Below are 20,356 nucleotides of genomic sequence, written 5' to 3'. Positions count from 1 at the left end.
CAAAAATGTTGCAGGAAACGGAAATGGCGTATCTGATGAATGAAGTAAAACATACATTTAATCAAACTATTAAAATATCTACAACTTTAAAAAGGGAGGGAGGAGAGGGTGGAGGAGTAGTAAGCGAGAATATACTGGTCTACCAGGTGCAGTAGACTGATTAATGCTAGAGTAACAGAAATAGTATTATTCTGAAGTGTGTAAGGCTGGGGCCATGGTACTGCAGACCGTGCGGATGCGTCCACACGCTGAATAAACAGACATGTGGCGTGCGGGCGCATTCGCGCTGGAGGGGGCGCGCGTTGCTCAAGAAACTGATTGTTCAAACTGATTTCTTGGCGCGACAGGCCGGTCACGTGAGCGGTTTGCACAATGAGGGCGAACCAGCTCCGTCACGGCCCCAGGCACGCCCCCAGGCACGCCCCCGACAGCCTGTCCACCATGGCCAGGTAAGTGTCCGCTCATGGGGCAGGGGCTTTATCTGTAAAGCACTACGTAAAACTTGCAACACTAAACAAGAACAAATTATTATTATTACCTCTTTTGCCTGCTCCTCCCGGATACTCTCCACTACCTGTTGCACCATTGATCCAGAATCCAGCATTCCGTGATTACCGAAGGTGATTCTACACTACTGACTTTCCCATAGATATCTCCACTGAGTTGGATAAAAGTATTTTGTTTGTGTTTGGATGTGAACCTAAATACCTGATTTCTTTTCCATTTTCTCCCCTACATATTTATTTAGCTGCATTCATTTAGACTTGTTTCTTTTATATTTATTACCCAAGGGTATACACTGATGAGTGTGATTTTCTAACAATGTTTTCCATTTATCTTCCTCATTTTTCCCTACAAAAACATCACCCCAATATATTCCTTGTAGATTATTCCTCAATTTACTAAAATATTTCTAAAATGTAAAGTCTTCGTTGAACCCATGTAATATGGTTTTTAATCATTTATTTCAAATGAGACCGTAGTATGATTGATGTTTCCTAAATGTTCCCGGACTTGAATATTTGTTATTACTTCTACATTGTTTGATATTACTAAATCCAGTACTGCCCCTCTCCTGGTTGGTTCTTCAATAATTTGGGTTATGTAATTGTCTTTAAGCACCACCAAAAACCTGTTTCCTTTCGTTGTAATGCTACAGCAATCTCATTGCCCCAGTCTATGTCTGGATAATAAAAATCACCCATTATGCAAACATGACCTAGTTTTGATGCCTTCTCCCTTTGCAAAAGTATGTTGGCTTCATCTCTCTCACAAGTATCTGGTGGTTTATCACATACAGTACCCTACTCACATTATCTTTCTACATTTCAGTTGTTTTTGCTCACACTGCTAGAGCTGTGGCCTGGAAAAGCAGTGCTTGTGGCCATTAGATTGGTGCCTTAGGCTTATTATGGTTGGTATGGAAATCCTTTTAGAAAGTGTGGGATGGGACTCATTTAAATATACTTTGCAAAGTCATTAGCATATCACTCAGGTGCACTATTTTTTGGGCCTAATCATCTCTTCCTAATTTATTCGGAGGAATGCTTGAGGGGATATATGTACAACTGGCAATTGCTAATAAAATTAGAAAGCGCTCTCTCTCTGTCTGTCTCTCTGTCTGTCTCCTATTTCAAACTGTCTGTCTGTTATCTCATAATGTTCCCCCTCTACTTGAAACTCAACATGTGCAAAACTAAATGTAAAACCTTTATATTAAAACTCCACTCGTTCCAATACTCAAATGTCTCCTTACCATTAAAGGTTTCACCATTCTCTCAAATACCCCATACCTGATTCCCAGGCACCATGTATGTACAGTATATCATGTGCATCATCTCTGGTTCATTCCTCTCCTTCATCCAATACTTTCAGACCCTTTTCACTTCTCATAAAGTCATGTCTCAAAGACTGTAACCTGCTTTTATCTGGTCTTACTCTTTTCCTCCTGCAATCTCTTTCTAGTGCATTACAGTAAATGCTACTGTAAAGTAATGTATCTAGCAAACAACCAATCATATGCAACTTGCCTCATGACATCTCTCTCTCTCTCTCGTTGTCCTCAATATTCTCCTACTGCTGCCTACAAAACTTTTACAAGGCTGTATCATATCTGGAATGATTTCTTCTGTGCAATTGGGCAATCCTCCTTCCTTCATGCCCTAAAAAGTTAGATTCCCTAAAATTCAGCCTTTTTGGGAAGCCAATGCAATAGTTCTCTATCACCTTTACACCACCTCTCTCATTTCCACAATAACACAAATTTCCTGATTCCAAGGAATAAGTACAGTACCACTAAACAGGGGTCTCCAAACTCAGTCCTCAAGAGCTGCCAACAGGCCGGCTTTAATGGATATCCCTGTTTCAACACAGGTGGCTCAATCAGTGGATCAGTCAAAGACTGCCCTAGTACAATCTTTTACCAAGCACTAAACCTTCTGTTCTCCTTTCTTCCTTTTGGGCAGAGATCTCCTTACATTTTGTTTTAGTACTGTATATGTAAACTTTGTATGCTACTAATTTATTGTGTCTGTCCCTGATTATATTGCGCTTTGGAATATCTGACATAAAAATGCCTGGACTGTGTAAAGAAGTCACTATCACAGGAGCAATTGTTCCCTAATCTCATAAATTGCCCTTTTGGGATTCCCGTTAACAGGGGGTTTTAGATGGCAGCTGTCGGCTCCCAACAAAGTGTTGCGTGAATTTACTTTGCAGAAAATGTCTGTCTGAATGTTCATATGAAGGTCAATGAATAATTACAAATCTAAATAATGAATGTGCTGGTAATCATAATTGTGAGTGAAGTGCAAATTGAAATCATTAACATTAAGGTGATTGTTGCAGGGTACATGCAACTACACACGCGGGGTCTCTTGACAAGGCTTATTTATTGAGCCTTAAAAAACATATAGCAGACAAAACAAAATAGCTTCTCTTCAGCATGGCAAACAAAGCAGCTTCTCTTCAGCGTGCAAGACACAGACAGTTCATAAAACATGTACTTTGCAAACAGACCTTCTAGCAGTAATCTCCTCAGTATTTCAGTCCTCTCTCCTGACCAGCTATACTGCATGTGTGCACAGCCTGGGGGTTTTAAAACACCTTGGTCATGCAGCTAGTGTTAGACTAATGAAGCAGCCCTTCCCAACTTAACCTCGTCCCTGCTGCACTGCAAGCCTAAACATAGGTTTGCTAGGTATATGGCTGGTGACGTTCATTCAACCTGTCACAGTGATCAATAAATAATAACAGTGAACTAACATCCCCATTCCAAATAAAAATGAGATCTATAAAGCACCTATAGAGGATGATATGATCTCAGAAGGGATTCCCATCTCCAAACACTTGGAGGGATTTCCACTAACTCATGAAAAGGTTGTTGTAGGACAGGGCAAAGCTTGTGTCCATAGCTGTCCCATGTGTTTGGAGATAGAATACCTGATCAAATAAAAAAATAATTGTGTGTTAATAAAAAGTAAATAGAATCTAAAATAAACATGCTCTGTGAAGGTGATAAATCAGACCAATCTAAGTAATACCTGACAGCTGCCATGCCCTGTTGATGTACAATCATGGTATAAAAAGGGGGCACATCAAGCGTGACCCAAATAAAGTTTCGTTCCCAACTTACACAGTCCAGTTGCATCATAAGATCCCCTCTATCCCGAATGCAATAGGGAAGAGACTGTACAAGTGTTTGTAAATAATGATCCACATAACTCAATAGCCCATCTCCCAAAAATTCAATGCTAGAGACTATTGGCCTCACAGGTGGGGAGACCAAAGTTTTGTGGATCTTTGGGAGATGATGAAATATTGGTCTGGCGGGATGAACCTTGTAGAGGAGATCTATTTCCTTCACATCCAGGACCCCCAATAAAGACCCCTCTTCCAGGAGTGACTTAAGCTCTCTAAAAAAAGGAACAGTGGGGTCGCCATGTAGCACAACATAGGAGGAAATATCTCCCAATTGGCGGAGGGCCTCCTCCTTATAATCACTCCTATGCTGACCAACCATAGCTCCACCCTTGTCTGTCCCTTTATTGACTAAAGAGTCATTAGTCTTAAGTGACTGAATTGCAGCTTTTTCATCTTGCGTCAAGTTATTAAAGTGCTGACCCAGAGGGGTAGTGTGAAAAGTGAATTCCTGTGGCCACAAATGTGAGGTCTCTCTCAATCAGTTTTTCAAATGTTGCTAAATAAGTGCTCTTTAAATATGTGGGATTAAAACTAGATTTATTTTTAAATCCTCAACTCTTCCTACCCAAAAAGGAAGAGGGTCAAATTCAACAATTGTGTTCGTCCAAGAGGTCATTCAGATGCTGCAAACCACAGAAGTCTTTGACAGTTAAACCTTCCCTCTTATTATCCATTGAGAGCAATAAAGACTCCAGTTCTGTACAGGGGAACAAAGAGACAGGCATACTAACACATGTACAGTATGTACTCGCTATTTCTCCTACTTGTATGCAATATTAGATTGTTATCCCAGCCAATATGTATTCTGAAAATGTTCTGTTCTTTAAACGCAGGGTTGCGTACACTGTTTATATAGTCACAACTGCAGCTAACACGTTCGACGCATCTGAATTTAGTTTACTTTAAAGCAGCAATCCCGCCTACATAACTCCCCTTTATCTTTACCTACGGTACACCCCCTTACTTCTTTTTTTTTTATCACAGCGCTGGGGACTCTCCAGTTCTTGAGTTAGTTACCTGTGAAGTTACCGGCATCCCTTCCTGGCTTCTAAAGGGGATTTAAATGACCGCCCAATAGGAAGCACCACAATATAAGTCCCCCTCCCCAAACACACATACACACACACACACACACACACACATACACACAATATAAGCCCCCCTCCCCAAACACACACAGGAAGACACAAACAAACTATAAGCCCTCCTCCCCAAACACACACACACACACACACACACACACAATATCACACACAATATAAGCCCCCTGCAGGCCCATGGAGCCAGCCAAAGGGGCTGGGGAAAGGAGGTGGCGGTGATGAGCAAAGGGGAGGGCCCTTCAGTCCTGTGGGATGGAAGAGAGGGACAAATGGGGATGGACCCAGAAAAGGGGAGGGCCTGTCTTTCCTGCACAGAGAGAACTGTGGGGTTGCCGGCAGGAAGGCTGAGCCCCATGACTGGCCTTGCCCGGGACAGCAGTCCCAGCTGTCCCCCCCTGTCGGCGGCCCTGGGTGGACATGATACAGTACTTGCTCACTTGAGTACAGTACTCATGTCACATGAGTAATTGCATAAATTACAGTATATTGATAGAATCCTCATTTCATGAAAATGAAAAGACAAGAGTGATGGAAGCTCCTAATATCTAACAGATCACTTAGGGCCTTACTCTATATTTGCTGAAGCAGCCCTTCAGGCCATTTGCGGCTGAAAATCTCCGTAGACTTCAATGGGGATTTTTGGCAACAAACATCCCGAACGGCCGCTTCGGCAGATACAGAATTACCCCCTTAGCCATGACGTAACAAATGAATCCTCAGCAAACTGTGAATGCAGACTGAGACAGTGAGCTTTCATTACCCAGGTCACATTATGTAGTGTATTAGCCAAACAGGTATGTCAGAATTCATTATCCTTTATACTACTTGTCAAATTCTGCAGTTAAAAGGCCACAGTCAGTCAGAGATGAAATTTATGTGCCTTAACAATGTTGTTAATGGTATAGGTCAGAGAGTGTTGTCAAAGTACAACTCTGAACTTTGGAAATGTGTTAAAAGATGAATTCCTGCTTAGCTAATAAAAAAAACATTTTGCATGTGTCAATGTATCAGAATAATCCACTTCTTTTATAGACATGTCACTCAAACTCTGACCTCCAGTATGTATGTCCCTCTGACACCCGATATATCAAGATATACCGTACTTCCAATTATGCTCCCTCCATCGTTTCATAACGTCAAGAAGCAAAAGGGAAAGAGAAGGTGATGGCAATTTACCCATGAAGCTGTAGGGCATATTGGGACATCACACCATTTATTGAGGCGCTAAACTGAGTAATTTCCGGTAACAGTTTTAATAACCTTGATAAAATCTTTTTTATAAATGGGTGGGGTTTTTTTTTAGTGCATCAGATGTCAGTACCATGTTCTTATATTGGTGCTGGGCAAGTACTACATCTGTAAGATTAGAAAAAAAGCCAACGTGCTAATTTTGACAAAGATTGAGGATTAGATCAAAATGACTGAATTATTTTAATTAATTAACACTCCTCCCTCACAAATCACTGACCAATTAGTTTTTCCATGTGAAGGAATGATATCATATATGTAATAGAAATAAAGTGACATTGAGGTTTCAGTTTCATCTCAGTAGAACCAAAGAAGAGACTGTTGACATTTAATACATAAATCGTAGTTGCCGCTAACATTGAAGAGCAGTGGTGCCTGTGAGGTACATACATCTATAAATTATGATGGAGTATTCATTGTACATTCCCAGTCTTCAGGTTTTCATTGCTTTCCATTAAATAATGCCTGGTCATCAAGGGCTGATTTCCCAAAGCACCATTAAATTGTGGCTCATAACAAAATGTTATAGAAAACAGTAACTGACTTTTTTCCCCAAAAACGTGCCATTAAGTATGTGTTACTCACATCCATGCTCTGAAATTGGCTATTTTTTGTGGTGGAGAAGGACTACTATTTTAGTAGAGTACCCATTGATTTCTCTTTTAAGGGGTATATTAGTCAATATGTACTCATGAGTCCTCCACCCCCCCTATCATTACACAACCATTAAAACAGCCCTTTTTACCGATTGTATGGGTAACACCAAGTTTAGGTATGCCATAACTAATGTAACATTAAGTCACTTTCTTAACCTTAACAAACCTTTGTGGGGCATGTGATGTTAGGGTAAATTCCTCCTGTACATCTCATTTTCACTAAGTTATATAGTTGATGCAATGTCCTAATGTAAACATGACTTATCATTGCATTATTTCTACCAAACAAAAATGATGGAATTGGTAAATGTAGGTTGTATGACATTTTCCTTATCAAATACTTAGCATTGTGTAGCCAAGAAGTGTCATGTCATTGTATTTTGTGTAAGAATGATTTTTAGGCTTTTATTGGTAGTGCTATAGTAATGTATATATTTACAAATATATAATGGCTTGCCAGTCTTCTTCTTCTATTCACTTTTCTATTCTATTGAGGCATTTACATATTTCTTCATTGTATATCTCTTTGGTATATTTTGTATAACCTTAGTGCATATCCCCTTACTTGGGTTCATTCCCAGGACATAGATCATATTGATAAATCACTGTGGCCTCCCATCATGAGTGTAGTCATTAAATATGAGGCAGAAACCTGACAAACTATAGTTCCCAATCTTATTTGCATGGTGACACCACTAACACGTTTAAAAATACACATTCTTATTCCTTTGATATCAGGAGTGCTGCTGCAATAAAGAGCATGTGAGGGTGTCCGACGTGCCTAGAGATGTGTGACATTTTTTAACAGGTTCTGGAAACAGGTTAATGTTGAACAATTCACTGCTTGCAAAAAAGGGGTCTTCTTCAGCAAATGTACTGAAGCGGGGAGTTCATGAAGATCTGATAATGGGTATTGGACCTTGATCAGCGTTAACTGCGATCAGCGTTAACTGCCTTTCAAGTCAATGTTAGTTACCACTTATCGGGCTCAGATGCCAGTTATCGGAGCTTCGTGAATCGCTCTCACAAAAAATTATTTACTACAAATAACATAAATTGGGCACAGACATACAGCATTAGCATTTTGGGGATTGAGTTGGAACTTGGTACTGGTGAAGCTGCCTTGAGCCCTATGTGAAGGGCAACCATGACAGGGGACAGGATAGCTTGTTTGCTCCCTGGCCTCTTCCCCCCCACCCCACCTTCAGTGACAAGGGTGATGCAGTTACGCGAGGGGGGGAGGGGCAAGGGAGTTTATTTTAGTTCGACTGGCAGGGCGCATGGTCAGTCCGCCTTCTGCCAGCAATTCCCACCCACCCGTCCCTGTTTTGCATTTATTGCTGATGATGTGGTTGTTACTGTTTGAAGTTTAAAAGTTTATTTTAAAAAAGTGTAAAAGAAAAGCAAATAAGAAATATGACAAGGACCGAAGCTCCTCGAAAGAGGGGAGATAAGTCTCCATTTTTTGTTACCTCTACGGGGTCAAAGTATTGAGGTGTACTGTATGTTGCCTCTGTCGCGATGGCAGTTGGGGGATTGAGTGTGCTTATTCTTGCCAGAAGGGGCTCCGTGCTTGGTAAAGCCCAGTGGGGCTGGGAGTGGCAAGTGAGCGGGGATCATTTAATTGTGTGTTCTAGGAGCCAACTTGCATCAACAGCCAGGTCACGTGGGCCCGGCTTGGGTATCAAGTGTCATCGGTTTAAGGACCTTTTGATCTTTAACCCTTTGAGCGAGTGCTCTGGCAGGGGTAGCATATACTAATTAGTTAATGGTTAGATAAAAAGCTGTGGCCTTGTACCTCCAGACCTTGTCTTGTCGTTATTTGTGTGTTATTTATGTGGGGTTCTGGGTACGTAGGTGGAGGTGAGGGGAGCTCCCTCAGTCTCCGAGGTCATGCGTCTGACTGACATGTTAGAGTATCCAGAGGCATTAGGGCAGGGTACCTGCAGCACCATCTGATATACGGCACTGCTTATGAGAGAACATCGGCATCTTCAGGACAGCAAACATGGAATGGATGCTACACTGGCCCTAGATCCTGTAGTGTGGAGCACTATATAGTAATTGTCTTATAGCAAGTTATAGAGGAGATTTAACTGCAATTATTAGTGTGTGTTTATGTTGTTTCAGTAAGGTACTTTTTTTGTCTTTTTTACAATTGTTTATACAGTATGACACGCTACAGCATTTCACCGTCTCCCCCATAGCTAGCACCAACTATTTTGAAAACTTAGGCTTGATAAATAGCATCAAAATATTGGCTATTTCATGAATTTATTGTCTTTCTTCCTCTGCCAACTATTATCCATCTTCTGTGACACTATGAAAGAGGTAGTTTATTCACAAGTGTAGATTTGAGCTGTTTCCTTTGATTTAATGTCATGTGTTGGTCTTTCATTACAAGATTGCTAGCTTTGACATAAGCTTTGATGAATTCACTTTCCAAAATGAAAAATTATACGATTTTGGTGAATCAAATAATTTATTTAACTGCGGGACATTTTAAATATAATTACAGCTGTATTAGCCTGTTAAATTGACTAGCTAGGAAAAAATGCAAGTACAAAGTAATCAAATGTTCCTGTATGCTGTCAGCTGTGATGCAGGGTTATTGTTACTCTTCAGGGAGTTGCAATTTTTTTTATTGGTTTCGCATGAATTGCACAGTGTGCTACAGTATATAACATTTCTGCGTACTATGCAATCCAAACCTTTCATCCATATCTTGCATGAGAAGCTTGCTTTTTGGGCAAGGATGCACCAAAAGCAGTCTACACATCTTAACTCCTATTTTACCAGAAGAATCTGTAAGGCATTGCTAGCACTAATGAGAATAATGGTTTTATACTTATTCCCTTAGCCCATTTATCTTAGTAACTACATGAGTTTGGCTTGTAGCTATTCAGAACTGTGGAAAATCAGCACTATTAATTATCCACGCATATCAAAAAAGCAAATTTAAAGACGCATTCAATTTCTTTTTTAGGAATATGTACTGCTGCGGCCAAGTTTATTCGAGCATTTGCCCGTTCTTGGCCGCAGCAGTAGCCTGGCGCGCGCCCGAGAGTGACGGGCGCGCGCCGAAGCAGCGGAAGAGCGCCCTCCGATCGGGGCGCTCTCCCTACCGCTGCCGGGTCCGCCGGGTCCCCCGGAACCCCCTGCCGCCGTCCCGCGATCGCGGGACACCAGGGCTCCCTCGGGGAGCCCTGGACGTGCGTGCAGGGGGCGCAGGCTCCCGAAGACGCGTGACCGCGTGTCTATGACGCGCGGCACGCCGAGGGGCGGCCACTAGCAAGCCGGGAAATCTCCCGGCTTGCGGATCTGGCCGATGCGCAATAAAGCGTGTCGGCAGTGTATTAATCATATAGTGACAATCTCATTGTATATTTGGGATACTTGGGCCATAAACGCGGGATTGTCCACCTTCCCATCTCCAATGACCCTTATATTTGAAAATTCTGACTTCCCACCGGGCCAGCAAGATCCAGGTTGGCGCTTTTGGATTGGTCAGATTAAATTATCTATTCCATAATGAAAGAATATAAACATTCGAAACAATAAGAGAAATATCACGGTCCAAATACAGAGTTTTGGAAATATATGCAAATTAAACACCATACCGTTTCAGATTATACTCCCAGGATCATGTAGTGATCTTAAAATATATGAAGTCATCTGTATATCTGGCACTGTGGGGAAAGGAATGATTTATTTGATCTGTATTTTATTATCACAATCCTCCACAGGAAATAAATTACATTATAGGCTAAAGCAGTAAAATTCCGGGCATTATTGAAAACCCTGCTCTCTGATTGGTTAAAATTCTGGGCATTATCCAATCAGTAATGCCCGGAATTTTAGCAGCTTGCAAAGTGCAGTTTTCAATGTGTTTATTTCCAGCCAATCAGCTTTCAGAACAGCTGAGACAGGGCAGGGGATTGGTTAGAATGAAGTAACAGCTCTGAAACAGGGCAGGGGATTGGTCAGGAAGTATCAGCCACGGGTTGACTCCTCCCCCTCTCGAGCTGACTGAGATTTTCTGAGCAGATTCATTTGAGTTGGGGGGGGGGAGGTGAAGTCTGCAAATAAGTAAGTGGCTGTCTGCAGTTTGTTTGTGGCTGCAGTTTGTGTGTGCGTGTGTCAGTAGTAGTGTGTGTGTGTGCTGTGCTGTGCTGTTTTATATCTGTGTAGAGGTGCTGTGTGTGTGTGTGTCTGCAAATAAGTAAGTGGCTGTCTGCAGTTTGTTTGTGGCTGCAGTTTGTGTGTGAGTGTGTCATTAGCAGTGTGTGTGTGCTGTGCTGTTGTGTTGTATATCTGTGTAGAGGTGCTGTTTGTGTGTGTGTATAGAGCTCCAGTGTGTGTGTCAGTGTCAGCAGCAGTGTTTATGGGTGTAGGATGTGTGTGTAGCAACAGTTTGTGTGTGTAGAGTGCTGTGTATAGAGGTGTAGTGTTGTGTGTGTGTGTATGTTGTGTGTGTAGAGGTGCTGTGTTGTGTATAGAGGTGTAGTGTTGTGTGTGTGGAGTGTGTGTACAGGTGCTGTGTTGTGCTGTGTTGTGTGTAGAGGTGGGGGGGAGTGCAAAATTTAGTAAGTGGCTGAATTTTTGATTGTGGCTGCAGTGTGTGTGTGTGTTGTTCTGTTGTATGTGTAGCAGCAGTTTGTGTGTGTGTAGAGCTGATGTGTGTGTGTGTATAGAGCTCCAGTGTGTGTGTGTGTGTGTGTGTGTGTGTGTGTGTGTGTGTGTGTGTGTGTGTGTGTGTGTGTGTGTGTGTGTGTGTGTGTGTGTGTGTGTGTGTGTGTGTGTGTGTGTGTGTGTGTGTGTGTGTGTGTGTAGAGCTACTGTGTGTGTAGATGTGCTTTGTTGTATGTGGTGTGCTGTTGTGTGTGTGTGTGTGTATGTGTGTGTGTGTAGCAGCAGTTTTTGTGTGTGTGTGTGTGTGTGTGTACACAGAGGGGGCGGCAGTGTGTGGATATAGATATCTGCAGTGTAAGCGTATATAGAGGTGGTTTCATGTATTTTAATTATGTATTAGTATTTATTTTAATAAAAAAATCTATTTAACTATACAAAAGAGTCTATTATTTATGAAATAAGCCTACATTTAGCCTATAATAGTAATAATCCATTCATAACAGGGCATTACTGGCCAATAATGCCCTGGCTGGGTTAAAGCTGCAGTTCAGTCGTTTTTCTTTTTTTTTTTTTTATTTATTTTTTTACTTCAATAGTTTCATGTGTGCAATCTCTAATTACCTAAAGAACTGTATAGCTGCCAGTCAATTCGTTCTCCATGTATTGATAGGCGAAATTTGGTGACATAATTAGAGCTGGCATATGTTTTTATTTGCTTCTGTCAGTCAGTGGAAGCTCATGAATATTCATGAGCACTCCTGCACTGACATGTGCTAGAGGGAGGGCAAGGCTGACAAAGGGGTGTGCCAGAGCATGAAGGGGCAGTGCCTTAGCAAATGGCTGTTAAAATAGAATACAAGAAAATTGGTCTTTCAAAGTTGTTGTTTTTTAAAACAGAAAATGCTAAAAGTATTTTTTCTTATAACAGAACTGCTTTATTAAAAAAAACACACATGCAGGATATTGACTGAACTGCAGCTTTAAAGCCTTCAACTCTTCCAGCCAGGGCATTCTTCAGGGATTATTACTTAAATATACAGTATGACTAACTGGGAAAGAGAAGTGGGGTCAAGCTCAGAGATGGGAGACTGAGAACATATCTGGCTGAGGCTGTTTTAAAACTTCTGTCTGGGAGTCCCCATTTTATCTCCAATACATTTTGAATATCAGACAATTTTGTACTATTGTGTGTCTTTTTTTTCTTCTTTTCTTCCAAGTCCCTCTAAGGTTCTGCTGATCCAGAGCCCATTTTTATCACTTGTATGTAAGCCATTCATATTTTTCACAAGTAACACATTTTATTTCGACACTCACTCTTTAAACAATTTTTTGTTTGTGTTTGCGCCCCATTTTTGTAACTTTCTGTATTTCCAATGACAAACAAAAAACTTTGTCACTTTGGGAGCTGCGCCACAATCAATTATATTTATGTTTACTCAACTTTTGAATGTTTTATAACTAATTTGCGCTTATTTTTCACTTCACTTCTTATAATATCATGTACAGTATGTTTCTTCAACATTTGGACTTCTTAATGACTTTAAAACGGCTGATGTGTAGACAGAATCAAATGTTTTTTTCATAATCTATGAATTCTAAGCTAAGTGGTTACTTCGGAAGATCACTCCTTGTACAGTTTGGAGGTGGTTCATAGTATTGAATCCACTGCGGAATTTCACTTGTTCTCTAGGCTGGCAAAGTCCAAGATCTATTGCAGCCGATTAGCGGCATGTTTGTAGAAATCTTTTAAGTTGATTTGGTCTGTGGTTCGAGGTCTTCTTTGTCTCCTTTTCTTGCGGATGAGGATAACGCAATTATTTTGGCATTTTCCAAATCTTGAAGCAGCATGTAAAGTGTTTTGCAAGATTTTCTTTACTAAAATAGGAATGGGAACCATCACATCAGACAAATAGGTAAAAACCCCACATGAAACGTGCAGTACAGTGCAGGATTAATTGCATAGAGCAATAGCATGTTAAAGACAGGAAATTGTGGCTGTTTCTCCCTAATCTCTAGCAGTGCATCTCAGGACTGGCTATCCCTTCTTTGGTGGCTGTGTGTGAATATGAGAGGCGCCCCTTTTAAACTAGCTGATGGCACTCAATTTTTGGGTCACACAGGTATGGTCAGAGAGAGCACAAGATCCGCCATTCAATGCAACAATATGAAAAGTGGTTGAATATGGCATCTTTAGATATATAATAAACACAATATAAGATGCAGAGCATATATGAAATAGCAGGAACAATTAAAAAATGAAGTAGAGTATCCTTAAAGTACTACATCCCAATGTTAGCATCCAGCTAGCTATCTGGCCATAAGCAAAGCTGAGAAAATATGTATAGCACTAAACTGGCAAAAAACAAAGAATACATAAGCACAGGCCCCAAAGGTAATTGAGGTATTTCCCAAAGGAGGTACATTTTCAAAAAGAAAACAAACCAACTCAAAATTATTGACAGAAGAAGACCTCCAAAATCCACCTGGAATGAAAGATTCACTTGCATACAGTTAAGATGAACCATGTGATAAATACCACAGAGGAAAAGGTTTAGCTACCTCTATAAACAAGTGCAAAGACAGATGTCTACATCTGTTGGGTAGAAAAGCTAATACGGAAGGTAAATTTTACAGCACAAAAACAATATATGCAGAGCACAATATAAAGAAATTAAAATACAAGTTTCAGGAATACTAGAGAACTTAAATCTAATTAACAACTATCTGGTATGTTTCTTTAAGCGGATTAGGCAAACCCCACCCTTAATTGTTTGTCAAGTGTATGTATTTAAGGCAGTCTATTTTGATTGGGTTCCATTTGGCTGTGTGTAACATCTTAAAGTGTCACATATAAAGTGTCTGTGGAGTTAATTTTGGAGGTAAACACTACAGGAAGATAGCATCATAACATCATCATAACAACAACAACAACTTTGCAACTGTGAGAACTTGACTTTCTAAATGCTGTGATTATTTGTATTCCTCCTATCCTCCAATACCTGGGAAGTCTCTCCTCCTGCATCTCACTATGCCCTCCCTATTGCTTTTTCCGTTTACTATTTCCTCACTCCTTTGTGAACGTCTCTGTTCGCTCAAACTTCCCCACTCCCCACTGCACCATTATTTATACACCTCTCTCCCAACAACTTCTTTACCCCTTAATAAAAAACACCCACACAAATCCTCTATTCACACCCTCTATCTACTCCTTCCTGCTGCTTGGGATCTCCCCTAAGGCTACGGCCCTGGTGCTGCACGCGCGCCTGCCAGCGGTGTGAGCAGCTGTGATCCCCGTTCTGCGGTGAGCTGCAGGGGGAAAGACGAGGGGGGGCCCGGCCATGATGTCACCAGCAGGTTCGCCCTCATTGGCTGAACCACTTGGGGGCATGGCCACCGCACTCGTCACCAGTACTAAAGACAATTTGACTGTCTTCAGGAAAAACTGGTCGGGCAACGCGGCGGCCAAGGGACCTAGTGGGCCCGGCCCCATTGAGGGGCAGTTCTTGTCCCTGCAGTGCACGCCATAGCGCACTCTGCAGCAGGCACCGGAGACCTAGCCTAAGCCTGAACCCAGACATACACACCTGCTCTCACCCACGCCTACCTGCCATCTATTCCCCTGTAAATGGTGTTAAAATTCTGATTTAATACTGACTAACCTTAAAACTCGCCACACAAATCAAGCAACCCAATAGCCTGCAATAATGGCTATTGTCCCACACCCACAGTCACTCCTACCACCCATTGTGGCCAAGCACTGCCATCTACAGCACTTATTCCCTCACCTGCTGTCTCTGTAAATCTCCCATCATACCACTTGGATTGTAAGCTCTTCGGGGCAGGGATTTCCTTTCCTATTGTCTGATTTTGCTACGCTTATTGTATTATAATTCCCTGTACTGTATTCTTTGTGAAGCGCTGAGTACACTTTTGGCGCTATATAAATAAAGACATACAATACAATACTAGGAAGGCTATAGATATTTCAATAGTAACCAAACAGTGTAAAATAAAGAATAATCTGGGTTATGATGACCCTAGAAATAGAACATAAACCAATCAAACCGGAATAATATAGGGAAAGGAATGCTAGGGCATAATCATATGTCGGGAGAACGCTGCAGCATCATAGGCTATACAACATAAAAATGGTAACAATAAATAAGAATCCTATAGCCTTTAGTTGCATGTTTGCTCGATGGGCAGGCCACACAGGGCAAGCCAGAGGAATACAGTAGATCCTGTTAAGTGAAAGAAGGTAAAAAGTAGACGTTCTGTGTTGATGGAAGTGTAAAGACCCACAATGCTGGAAATGTAGCGACAGTCAGGATAAAGTTTTTAGATGTTACCGCACTCAGTTTAGATAATTATAGTCGGTGTAGTTTCTCTTTGTGAGGTGCAAAGAGAAAATATCCAGCTCAAAATGTAAATACCACATAGTTTAGAATTACAAAAAGCCTCGTTTTTGTTTTAGTATGAATATAATGATCTGGAAATGTAGGAGTCAATGGGAAAGATGTATCAGTATAAAGAAATTGCAAATAGAAGTTTGTTTTGATGCATTGCTCTGTTTTCTGCTTGCGTTTGTGTCAAATGTAAGGATCTTACAATCTGCAGGATCTTGTTAATTGAAGGAGTTGGCGTTGAGGAAGAAGTAAGTGGGATTGTGCAGAGGTAGAACTATGAGAGCAGGGTAAAGCCTGGAGATGGAAATGCTTTAATATACATATGAAATATTTTACCAAAGACCAATAAATGAAAAGCTGTAACATCATCGAATGTCAGCAATGGGGTGACACCCTTTGGCTGCCCTTCAACTGCCGCCTTCGCTGTGAATCAGGTGTTGTTTCTAAGAGTTTCTTAGGTAAAGTGAAAAACAGTTGATCTGAAAACAGTTGATCAGCAAACAGACACCCACAGCAGAGAAGCAGGAGGGAGGTGCTGACAATATCCAGGTCTTTAAAGTTGTGGCTGTCTTTCCCTGTTAACCCTGTACATGTTGGCACAGCGGGCAGAAGAAGACACAAAAGTGACATAGATGCAGAGTTTCTAACATCTCATTATAATCTGTGCTTCTTGGAACTCCTCCTACTGACACTCCCCAAATCGCAAGGTGATGCAACTAGACCCGTTTTTCCCAAAAGGCCCACTAGGCCCAGGCTTGGGCAGCAAAATCCGGGAGGGCAACATCTCGGCACCCTGCCACTTCTATTTGCCGCCTCCAGAAGATTTCGGAAGGCCAGTGGCTCGGTGGCCACCCTCCTCTAGCTTTACGGCATCATTTGCATCATGTTGCCATGACAATGCGTAGTCACGTGGCCATGACAACATTGCGGCATCATTTGATGCCACATGCTGTCACTACGATGCTGGAGGAGGGGGCGGCAAAAAGGTGAGTGCCTAAGGGTGCACCATTGGTAAAACTGGCCCTGGATGCAACAGTACAAAACTTGGAGTGAAAGATGTTGATTCATTGACATAAAGAGATGCACAACAAAAATGATGCAATTTGCGTCACATTTGCTCCAAATTTGAGTTGATACATCCCCCCAATAAACTCATTGGTCGTAGTAAAAAAAATCAGCTCAGTTAAAATCTTCCTATATTGCTTTTTTCCTTGTGATTGGGATGTGACATATCCTGCAAATGTTTTATTAAAGAAACCATTTTCATTTTGATAATGACATTCGTTCATTTCAAACCATAAATTATTTCTGGTGTGCCCAAGGTAGTTTAAGGCTAATTTCACCCTAAAACATAATATAACGACAAGTATAATGACTTAAATTAGTGAATGCATGGGCTGAAAAAAAAGTAATGTTTTAATAAAACAGGATGCCGTAAAAAAGTCTTCACAGGATTTAAGTGGTGATTGTTACACTGTATGAGGTAATGTGTAATTAAGGCCATCAAAACTGTAAGAAAGTGCCTTGAGTACTCAAGAAAGTGCAGATCATTTCATTATTTCAAAGAAGAAAAATTCCCACAATTTATTTTCTTTTCTGCCGTAGAGCATTTTCTCTTCAGGGGTATACTTAGTGACATGGTGATAAAAAAAAGTATTTGCTCTACAGTGCTTCTGCGTTCTTTATTTTCCTGACATTTTCCCACTGTGACATTTTCTGTCACACACAAGTGTGTGGCTTTTAGTGCTTTGTGACTAAGAGTAAAGTCCCAGCTGGGGAAGAAAAACACACCTAAAATGAGCTACATGGACATCATGCTTTCATAATTTTGTCAAACGTTTATTACACCTTCTTAAATATGAACTGATGTAGGCCGAGATTTACAAAAAGAGGTGTTAAGTCTTAAGGCACCTCATGGCCTAACCACTTGAAAGGCGTATCTCTGCTTACTGAATATGACCTTTAAACGCTAGATATAATAATATTTTTTTAGGTATGGCTGTTATTTGAAAATCAAACAGGTGTTTGTGTGCAAATATATTTCAGGGTCTGGGCAAATTTAAATGTTTAGGATACATTTGCAAATAGTGACGACCGGGGGGTTTGCATATGAAACGCCCCTATCCCCCCTGCTGCAGGAGATAGGGTGTACAAGTAATCAGTCTCTCCTTGCAATGCAGACAGGGTTTCTGCCTGCTTCAGCGTAGTGTAGCTCAGTCAGTTTTTACCTTTAGTCTCGGGTCTTCTGTGGTGGATCCAGGCCAAGGCTTGTAGTGAGGAGTAGAATAAGTAGAAAGGGCACCAGGAATTTTTAACAGAATGCTTGCTTTGTCAGCAGGATCAGCATACCAAACAGCATAGACAGGACAGGCTTTCAGTATCTCATGTAGCAGTTCCCCCTTTGACTGCAGTTCCTCCCAGGACCCAACTTAAGCCTGGAAAGGTGTGGAGTAGGCTCAGCCCCAGGTCCCTACTTAAACCTGGGCTATAGCCCTGCTACCTACAGCATGGGAACCTCTGCACCAGGCACCTAGGAGTTACTCCACCAGCCCAGCACAGAACCTCTCTCTGGGGTGGGTCCCCAGCTTATATACCCAGGGGGTGTAAACCTTTCCCCCTTTCTGTCTCTGGGCAAAACATGCTGTAGCAAGTCTGTCACCCCACCGGTCACATGACCTACTAGAACTGTCCTGGCCCTGCCAGACAAGCATGTGCCTGGATATAGCAACAATATAACTTGTCTCTAAGGCCGAGTTCAGGGTGGATGCTACGCGACGTGCGTGCGCTTGCATGCACACACGTCCGTCGCAATTTCGGGTTGTTTGGTGGGAGTTTTCAAACTGAAAACTCCACTGGCAGCAAAGTACAGCGTTGACTACATTTTGCCGCTACAACCCAAAATGATTTTAGGGGCTGCAGTCGAGTCACGTGTGCTGGTTCAGCGAACCAGCTCCGTGACACGTTCGCCACTCCCCCCGCCACGCCCCCAAATGCCACGACCCAACTCCAGCAGCCAAGGCACAGATCGCTGGGCTGCAGGAGCGCGCGGCGGAGGCGCGCACGGACGCTCGTGGCCGTAGCATCCACCCTGAACTTGGCCTAAGACTGCTCACATGCAGGACTGTGTGCAATGGGTTTAACTCCAACACTGCCAGCAGCTGCCATAGCCAAACTTGCTAAAAGGGACCTGATTTTACACACATTTTTTTTGCACACTTTCTCACACATTTCACACACATTTTCATTTGCACACATTTTTTTAAGGCTTTTTTAAGTTAGGAGAATCAATGTTTTTTGATCCCTGAATACCCTTGCGATTAAATGCCATTTTTGCAGTGAATTTAAATGTTGTTGAATTATTTGCCCATCTGTACCTATAACCCGATGATCATTTGTCAAATCAATAATTGATCTTCATTCTGCTGTAAGTAGCTGAAGGTTTTGACTTCAACCATTGGAGAAGGAGCGGCTCAGTGAGTAAAGACACTGACTGACCCTGAGATTGCTGCAGGGGAGCCTGGTTCAATTCCCGGTGTCGGCTCCTTGTGACCTTATCTCCCTGTGCCTCAGGCACCAAAAACATAGATTGTAAGCTCTACGGGGCAGGGACCTGTGCCTGCAAAATGTCTCTGTAAAGCGCTGCGTACAATTAGCAGCACTATACAAGAAAATGCTATTATTATTATTATAAGACAGGCAGTGGTCACAGCTCTCACAGACAGGCAGAAAATAGAGAAAAATGGTTCAATAGATATACGGGTACAAAAAAATAGGTATAGTACCTGCTAAATATGTACAGTTGGAGGTTATGAAATTGGTCTTTCTCCCAAACTGCATCGTGACTAACCGACAACGTGCAATTTTGCATATAAAATGGACATATCCCACAGATTTGAAATCAAAAACTGCCAATTTTGCACGGTTTGAACATGTTAAGGGCCTAATGAATTGAGCAAGATCTGTGTTAAAACATCTAGTTTTGCCCAGAAATGCAATTATTGCAATTTAATGAATTGGCCCCATTGACTAGCTTGTGTACAGCAATCTTCACATCTATTAACATAGTGACACTGACTTTGATTTCTGAAACCTGTTGAGCATACAGATACAGTGGGGAAAAAAGGGGATTTATTCTCACAACACATAACCTGGAAAAAGTTGTCCTACTGAAGACTAAGGAGGTTTCTATAAGATGAAGTGGGCAAATGCTGTTTTTTTATCTTCTTACCTTACCTCCTTACCTTCTAATTTTATACTGCACCATCTCAGGTATGCTTGTTGTTTTAGTTTAATATGGGCGGTAGTAAAAAAAAATTATATTTGTGATTAAGATTTATAAATGATGGCTTTGTTAGCTAATCTTTAAATGCGTTTTATATAAAATGTTTCCAAAGTTATAATCAAATTGCTAAATATTTGATAAAAGTATGTTCTGAAGAGATTGCACTCATTATTGTTTGCGAGTTCTGTAATTCACTGTAGAAATATACTGCAAGCGTGTAATGACAGAGCATCCATATATAGAGCATACATGGGACTACAATACTGTAAATATTGTGAATCAAGCTATTTTCAAGTGGCAGCTGTTACCTATGCCTGTAACCAACATGTT

At 41.5% G+C, this 20,356-nt stretch overlaps 1 protein-coding gene and 1 long non-coding RNA gene across 4 annotated transcripts in view; one reads left to right on the top strand and one right to left on the bottom strand.

Moving 5' to 3' along the window:
• LOC142490826 (uncharacterized) overlaps nucleotides 1-18,316 on the bottom strand; it is a 34,513-nt gene extending 16,197 nt beyond the window's left edge. The window contains exon 1 of the long non-coding RNA XR_012800114.1: nucleotides 17,973-18,316. This is a non-coding gene — a long non-coding RNA (uncharacterized LOC142490826). The remainder of the gene's footprint in view (nucleotides 1-17,972) is intronic.
• The window catches only part of MCTP1 (multiple C2 and transmembrane domain containing 1), an 862,717-nt gene that overhangs the window by 146,782 nt on the left and 695,579 nt on the right, over nucleotides 1-20,356 (top strand). The window lies entirely within an intron of this gene.

The sequence above is a fragment of the Ascaphus truei genome, chromosome 1 (assembly GCF_040206685.1).
Source record: "Ascaphus truei isolate aAscTru1 chromosome 1, aAscTru1.hap1, whole genome shotgun sequence".
Taxonomy (NCBI): Eukaryota; Metazoa; Chordata; class Amphibia; order Anura; family Ascaphidae; genus Ascaphus; species Ascaphus truei.
The sequence above is the reverse complement of the archived record's forward strand: the minus strand, read 5'-3'. Positions and strand labels throughout refer to the sequence as shown.